This window comes from Pinus tabuliformis, chromosome 9 (assembly GCF_031772625.1).
Source record: "Pinus tabuliformis cultivar Carrire ecotype Pingquan chromosome 9, CPIR1, whole genome shotgun sequence".
Classification (NCBI taxonomy): domain Eukaryota; kingdom Viridiplantae; phylum Streptophyta; class Pinopsida; order Pinales; family Pinaceae; genus Pinus; species Pinus tabuliformis.
In genome coordinates this window covers 1,737,766,870-1,737,774,703 of record NC_142307.1, presented here as the reverse complement: position 1 = coordinate 1,737,774,703, position 7,834 = coordinate 1,737,766,870, and the positions used below count along the sequence as shown (strand labels likewise).

General features: G+C 38.7%; 1 pseudogene; it reads right to left on the bottom strand.

Moving 5' to 3' along the window:
- Positions 1-274: 274 nt before the first annotated feature.
- LOC149155649 (ATP-dependent DNA helicase Q-like SIM) lies at positions 275-3,255 on the bottom strand (annotated as a pseudogene).
- Between the last annotated feature and the right edge of the window lie 4,579 nt (positions 3,256-7,834).

Below are 7,834 nucleotides of genomic sequence, written 5' to 3'. Positions count from 1 at the left end.
TATCATCAATTAAATGTTTAGATAGAAATAAGTTATTTCCCATTTTATTGTATTTAAAATTAGAAAAATTTAGTTTTTAGTTAGAGGACCTCAAATAGGAGCCCGACACGTGGTTTCAGAGCCCAGATTCAAAATCTGGACCCAAGACCCACTAGACCCAAATCTCTGCTAAAAGATTTTATAACCCTCAAAGTTACTTGTAATCATTTTGATTATAAAAATTATGTGGAACTGATTTCATTTAAGACTAAATTAATGATTTTTTTTTATTCTACTAGCAATTTAGAACTTCTTTTATCACTGCCATGTGTATCCTTAAGTGCATCACTCTGATCTCTTGCCTTTCCCTGCTCAAGTTCTCAAAATTGGGTGGCCCATTGACACAAACATCACACAATCCACATTTCGTCTAAATCAAATCCTCTCTAAAGCACCGTACAAGAAACTTAACTCTACAAGATGTGGTAGAAACACCAAATTTGAAACACTCTGACAGCATATTAAGTGCATTCTACGGTTGCTCTGCATTTCTTTTACTCTGCAACAGGGAAGGAAGTCTTTTCATGTTAACATGTAAACAACAATCTGCCAGCAACCCATCTCTTCCAGCTCTCTTAGCTTCCTGGTAATAAGATTCCAAGCTCTGTGGCCAACCATAATGAATAATTTACCGCAAACTTGCCTTACCAATTCCCATCCGAAAAGCAATGGTTGCAACAACCACCCGAAGTTTATCATGATGAAACTTTTCATGGACTTGCCTCAACTGGTTCTTTTGGCAACTTTGCATGATAAACTGCAGCCTTCACACCAGACTTGCTAAGAATTTTCGCTATCATTTCTGTCTCTTTTCTTGTGGGTGCGTATATGATACTTGGACCCGATCCTAGTATAGGGATTTCCTCAACCGATACAGTTTCAAAAGAACCACTTTCTAGTTCTAAATGGTGGTCTTCTTTGAAAATAGATCCTTCAAATTCACCAAATGTCACATCAAAGTATTCAGCCATATGCTCATTAGCCTCATCCTCAAGGCATTCGACTGTCATACTGTGACCTTTACAAGTGTCTCCTCCATCTTTTATTAAACTGGTTTTTGCAATGATATCATCATCATCAGTCTCCTCTTCATTTCTATCTGATTCATTTAAGGATGTTTCGTCTTAATCATAATCAATTTGCCTTGCATATTCCTTGTTCCTATCTATAGAATCCTTTCAAAAATCAACTCCTACTTTGTTATTCTTTGATGGGCCCCCTTGTCTAGTATAACTATCAATTATATCTTGAAAATCCACTTTGTAAGATGATGGACAAGTGGTCTGGCTATGATGCATGGAGAACCTCAAATTTGGTCTGAAAAACGATGACAGAACAATTTTTGTGTTTGGCTTCATGCCCAAAGAATTCATAATGTCTTCTCGAACATGATGTTTAACTATAGCAGTAAGTGCCATAATCGGTATATGATGCTTTACCGACTCAACGTTGCTTACCTTAAATTTTTCTCTCAGTACAGACAAGCGCCTGCAATCAGGTCGAAAGTCATGACCCCATTTGGATACACAATGAGCTTTGTCGATAGAAAAAAGAGTAATACCACAACTTTCTGCAAGATTCTGTAATGAACCAATTACTCGTAGAAGTGTCTCTAGACAGACATAAATAATGTTATACATACCTACCATATCTCTATCCTCAATGCTTTTGTCAACTTGCCCTGAACCAAGGAAACAAGCAGCAACTCCATGTTTTGCCAGCTTCAAGCATTGATCATGCATAAGGCTGATTAATGGAGATACCACCACTATAACTTTCCTAATCAATAATGCAGGACGCTGGAAGCAAAGGGATTTGCTTGAGCCTGTTGCTGCAAGAACGAGGCAGTCTTGATGACATGCCTATGCCTTCAAAGCCTCTTTATGAAAGAACTTTAATTTTTTATAGCCAAAGCATTGTTGTAAAAGAGTTCTACTTTCTGTTCCCAATCCAGTTGTGTGTCTTGTAAAGGATCAGTGTGTAAGTTGCTGCCATGAAATTCATCCTGCAACAAATGCAGTTGCCTAGTATCTGCAACATTTCCGGCTGCATAACTGGAGGATAAATTTTCACAACTATCCATAGATCCAGACTCTTCGTGTCGTCGGTTCCATCAGTAAACATAAATCCAATTGTATCAAACTTTGTAGAAAAAATAAGGTACTGCAAAATAGAGTAAGCAGGTAACCCATCACTAAGTATTTTGCACTTCACAATACGGTTCCACTCCTCTATGTCTGAAATTTTAATTACATTTTCCTCAACCAGGGTCTTTCCATTACACTCAGATGACTCAAAAAGATAATCCCACATCTGCATAGGCTTCATTTCTTGTATGTTCTTCTTCAAATACTTTGTGCGCTGGGGACCTGGCATTTTGTTACCTGGGCTGATAGAGCCACTCCTTCCATATGATCCATCCCTGCCAATTGAATATCGCCTTGATAAGGTTCCAGACAAAGGCATGCTTTGGCTGCGGTACTTAGGCCTTGGAAAGCAGGATCCTTCTCGCATATACAAGAAATCATTGGTGTATTCATCAAACAGTGCTATTGCAGACACAACATATGCTAAACCCACCTGAAGGGCAGAATTTAACACCCACAAGAATCCGTATGTGGGATACAAAGCCCTGTTATTTGCTATACGCTTTCTGTATATATGAAGCTTTGTAGGTGGGTTCTCATAAAAAATCATTTATATTGTTTGTATTTTACTACAGATAACGAGATTGAAATCCTGAGTTATTAGTATATTGAAAGCATAGCAGAAACTTTACAAGACTTTGTCTGATAAAGAATAAGATTCTCATGCTACAGTGAGGGAATATCTTGGTTTGTTTATCTGCTACCTGCATGATATTTCATACACATCTATATGCATTCTCACCTGCAAAATACAGAAATATTCCTTTCTAGCTCATGAAAAACAGTAGTTATCAATTCTGCAAAATCCAGGAGAAATCCATAAATTATGAATGTCGTTTACTAAATTTAAGGTAATCATCTGTAGTAGCTGAGATCTCTTTTTTTTCTCTCTCTCATTGACTCGGACACCCCTCCTTAAGAAGTATTTGGAGGTAATTCTGACGACGGCTATTCCACAAACTACATCACCTAGTGACGCAGCTCCTGGATAGCCTGCTTCTGCAAGACTGTCAGTACTCAAACCAGTGGAATCTCTGTGATGCTCAAGGAGCCAATCTGAAATATCCATCTCTGAGCCTCAGTAGGAGTGGTCCCCAAAATCCAAATGGGTTTCCAATTCGTTCCTTCACAACGCCACCCGTTACTTCAGTCATACATACATATACATACTGATTTGTTCTTCAGTGCCTCCTGCTTGTGAAAACCCTCATCCCTTTTTTGTTTGGTTGAGGAAGGGGTTCGACCCTAGGATCTTTGTGGATGAAAGACCCACTCTCAACGTGCTTTACACTTATACTTGGCTCAACCCTATCAAACTTTATCTAGTTGTTATCAAACTTGTTATAAACCAAATAACAAATAATTAATATAATTGTTAATTGAGAACTTGGAATTTTTAAATATTATAGTAAATAAAGTAGAGTATAATGTTATTTAATTTAAAATAGATTATATATATATATATATATATATCTCTGTGTGTGTGTGTGTGTGTCTGTGGGAATGTAGGAGTTTTGAGTAGTTAACAAAAAAAAAAAACTATCTTCTAAAACTTTAACACCCAACTCCATTGCATTGCACAAAACATATTTCTCTTTCCTTTTAGTAGATTTTAATACATTAAAGTTGTCAAATGTGAACAAAAATTGATTGGTGTGTTAGAATCACTTAAAATATACAATATTATTATCTTAAAACATGTAGCACTAGCCATTCTATATATGTCAATTGGATAGTATACATCTAACAATAATGTCAATATTGAGTTGATTGAGACAACTGGGCATCCACTTTGAAAACTAATCTAACATTGTTGATGGAATTTCAAGAGGACACCTAATTATAATAATGTGATTAAAAACGGTAAATGTTTATGTGAATGCTCAAAATATATAAGATGGATTTAGGATGATTGTTTAGGGATATCTAAAGATATTTGAGGGTGACTAACAGTGCATGGTAGCACTTTCTTAGATAGAAATGGGAGAGGATTTAGTAGACCCACAGTTATCTTATGAATATTATAAATAGTCATTTACAAGCATAACAAAAGGAAAACTTTCACCTATCATTATGCAAAACATGTGTGAGCCGAGTAAAAATTGGCAAGGCCCTAAGTTGTGCTAATAAGTCTTATGTATCATACACATATTTGAACAATTCAAAATGGTGAGGACGCAAAGAAATCAAGGTCAAGGAGGGTAATCACAAGGACCTCCCACAAATAACCCATTACCTTCACCGAAGTTGACTTTCATATTGCGTTCCCTAGAAGCAATTAATGAGACTTTAGACGGGCGCCAAACAAATGAAGTGGAAGTAGAGCACCCTCCGTTAGGGTTAGGAAATCTAGAGGGATCAAGAGTCTATGATAGAGGAACTCCAATCAAGGACATTACTAGGGAGCTCCAAAAGATTAAGCTCCCGGATTTTGCAGGAGGTCGTGCCAGCGAACGTGCAGAAGCCTAGTTAGAAGGAATGAGAAGGTGCTTCACACTAAGGGATTATAATTCCAATTCTAAAATAGCAATATTCCAACTCAGAGATAGTGCTCCGAATTGGTGGGGTAACTTAGAGCGTCAACTACACCTCACTTTGGACACAGTTACTTGGGAGTTATTTGAGGAGAGATTCAGGAAAAAGTACCTACTAGCATATTATGAAGAACAATAGGTAAGAGCCTTCCATGCCTTGGTACAAGGAAATCGTATGGTAGAAGAATATGAAATTATATTCATGGAATTGGTCAAGTATGTCTCTTACATGGATACTGACCAGCGCCAAGAGGATCGTTTCATTTATGGATTGAACCCTAAGATTAGGGCAATGGTGCGGATGTGGAAACCATCCTCAGTTGCAGAAGTTGTGGAACATGCTTGTTATGTTGAAGAACACTTAGACTTAAAGGGTGGAAACAAAACCATTTTTCCACAACAACCAAGGTTTATGGGGAAGGCCCCTCATACCTTCCCCAAGGGAGGAAGTTTGAGGCCACTGCCATATGGAAACAGGTTTGTACCCATAGCACCGATAGTACAGATTTCAATGGTTACTAGTGCAGCTTCACCCGCAGCTTCAAGGGTGCATGCAAATCAAGGTCATACACGAGGAGCAACAAGTAGGGGCAGGGGTCCCAAGGGAAGGAACTCTTTCCAAAGAACTCCACAACATTCGGTTCAAGGTCTACCACACATCACTTGTTGGGGATGCAGGGGACCTCATTACCAGCGTGACTGTCCTGAGTTACAAACTGGTAACAACCATAGAGAAGGAAAAGCACCAATGGGGGGGGACAAGTAGCCACCATCGAATCTATGCAGCAGTTGATAACCAACAAGTTGAACACCAGTCTGTCATGGTAGAAACCTCAAGTATGATAAATAAAGTAAAAGTTAAAATTTTGTTTGATTCAGATGCTACAGATAGTTTCATTTCACCAGTTGCATTAGAAAAATGTGGGTTGGCAGCCTATGAGCACGATGACTTTAAGCAAGTTGAGATGGCTTCTGGGATAAAACAAGCAGTAGGACCTAGTGTTGACCAATGTCAGGTAAACCTCGAGGTGTGTATAACTAAGTTGAAGGCATACGTCACAACATTGGGGACGTATGATGTAATTATTGGAATGGACTGGCTAGAATCTCATCAAGCTTTGGTAGATTGTTTCAAGAAGAAGGTGATTTGTTTAGATGATGAAGGTAGGCCAATTGAGATTTGTGGAATCAAGAGAGGAGTGTCGCTACGATTCATATCCATGATGAAGGTAAAACGTTGTCTCTGATAAGGTTGCAAGCTATATGTGGTCGAGGCTGTAAGTGACTAGAAAGGACCCTCCCTAGATCAACACCCAATTTTTTCATAATCCAAGCATGTATTTCCTAAGGAATTTCCTGGATTACCTCCTGTAAGGGAAATTGATTTCACAATCGACCTAAAACCTGGTGTAGGACCAATATCTAAGAAACCCTATAGGATGAAAACTCCAGAACTTTGTGAGTTGCAGATGCAATTAAAAGAGCTCTTAGACTTGGGATTTATCAGACCTAGTATTTCACCTTGGGGTGCACTAGTGATTTTTTTCAAGAAGAAGGATGGTTCCTTAAGGCTATGCATAGATTATAGGGACTTGAATAGAGCCACAATAAATAATAGGTACCCGATACCTAGAATAGATGACCTATTTGATCAAATGAAGGGAGAAATGGTTTTCTCAAAGATCGATCTACGATCTGGATACCACCAAACGAGGATTAACGAAGGTGACATCTCAAAAACTTCATTTCGAACTCGGTTTGGGCACTACGAGTTTGTAGTTGTTCCATTTGGTTTGACCAATGCACCAACAATATTCATGAGCCTCATGAATGGTATGTTTAGGAAGTATTTGGACCAATTTTTGCAAGTCTTTCTAGACGAAATTCTTGTGTATTCCAAGAATGAAAAGGAGCATGAAAAGAACCTAAGGGTTGTATTGACTTGATTAAGGGAAAATCAATTGTATGGAAAATTGTCAAAATGTTCCTTCTTTCAGAAGAAAGTTCATTACCTTGGGCACATCATTTCAGGAGAAGGGATTTCAATTGACTCCGAAAATTTAAAGGCCATAATGGATTGGCCAGTACCGAAAAATGCTCATGAGGTGCGTAGTTTTATGGGTTAGCAGGGTATTATCACAGGTTTTTGGAAGGGTTTTCAAGGATTTCAAAACCCATCACCACATTACAGCGAAATGGGGTCAGGTATGAATGGGCAAATGAATGTGACACTGCATTCACAGAACTAAAGAGGTTACTAACTATTGCACCAGCCTTCGAGTACCGGACATAGAAAAAGACTTCATTGTCTGCACCGATGCTTCGAAGCAAGTATTGGGAGCAATATTGATGTAAGAAGGCGGAGTAATAGCTTACACATCTAGAAAATTGAAGAAACATGAAGAGTTGTATGCTACCCATGACTTAGAGTTAGCAACAGTGATGTTAGCTTTGAAACTGTGGAGACACTACCTCGTTGGGAGAAAATTTGAGTTAAGAATAGATCATCAAAGCCTGAAGCATCTCTTCACTCAAAGGGATTTGAATTCTAGACAAAGGCGGTGGAGCGAATTCATGAGTGAGTATGATTTTGAGATCTCATACATTAAGGGAAAGGAGAATGTGGTGGCCGATGCACTAAGCAGGAGACCACAAACCTTCTCCCTAGTAGCCTTAAAGGTAAATTTGAGGGAACATGTGTTGGAGAAACTCTTTGAAGATAGTTGGTATCTAAAGGTTATATTAGCACTCCAGAGTGGGAAGCAGATAGAACCAAAGTTTGAGGGACATGTTCTTGAACCAGATGGACTATTGAGATTTCAAGGGAGAATGTACATACCTAAGGAAGGGGGTATAAGAAAGACAATCCTCGAAGAGTCACATAGAGCACTCTATTGTGCACATCCTGGAGTGAAGAAGATGCACGCGGACACGAAGAAACTCTTCTTTTGGGTAGGCATGAAGCATGACATAGTCCAGTTTGTCGCCAAATGTCTTGAATGTCAACAAGTGAAGGTTGATCATCGCCATCCAGCAGGACTCCTACAACCACATGACATCCCTATGTCTAAATGGGAGGTAATTTCTATGGATTTTGTTGTGGGTTTGCCACTC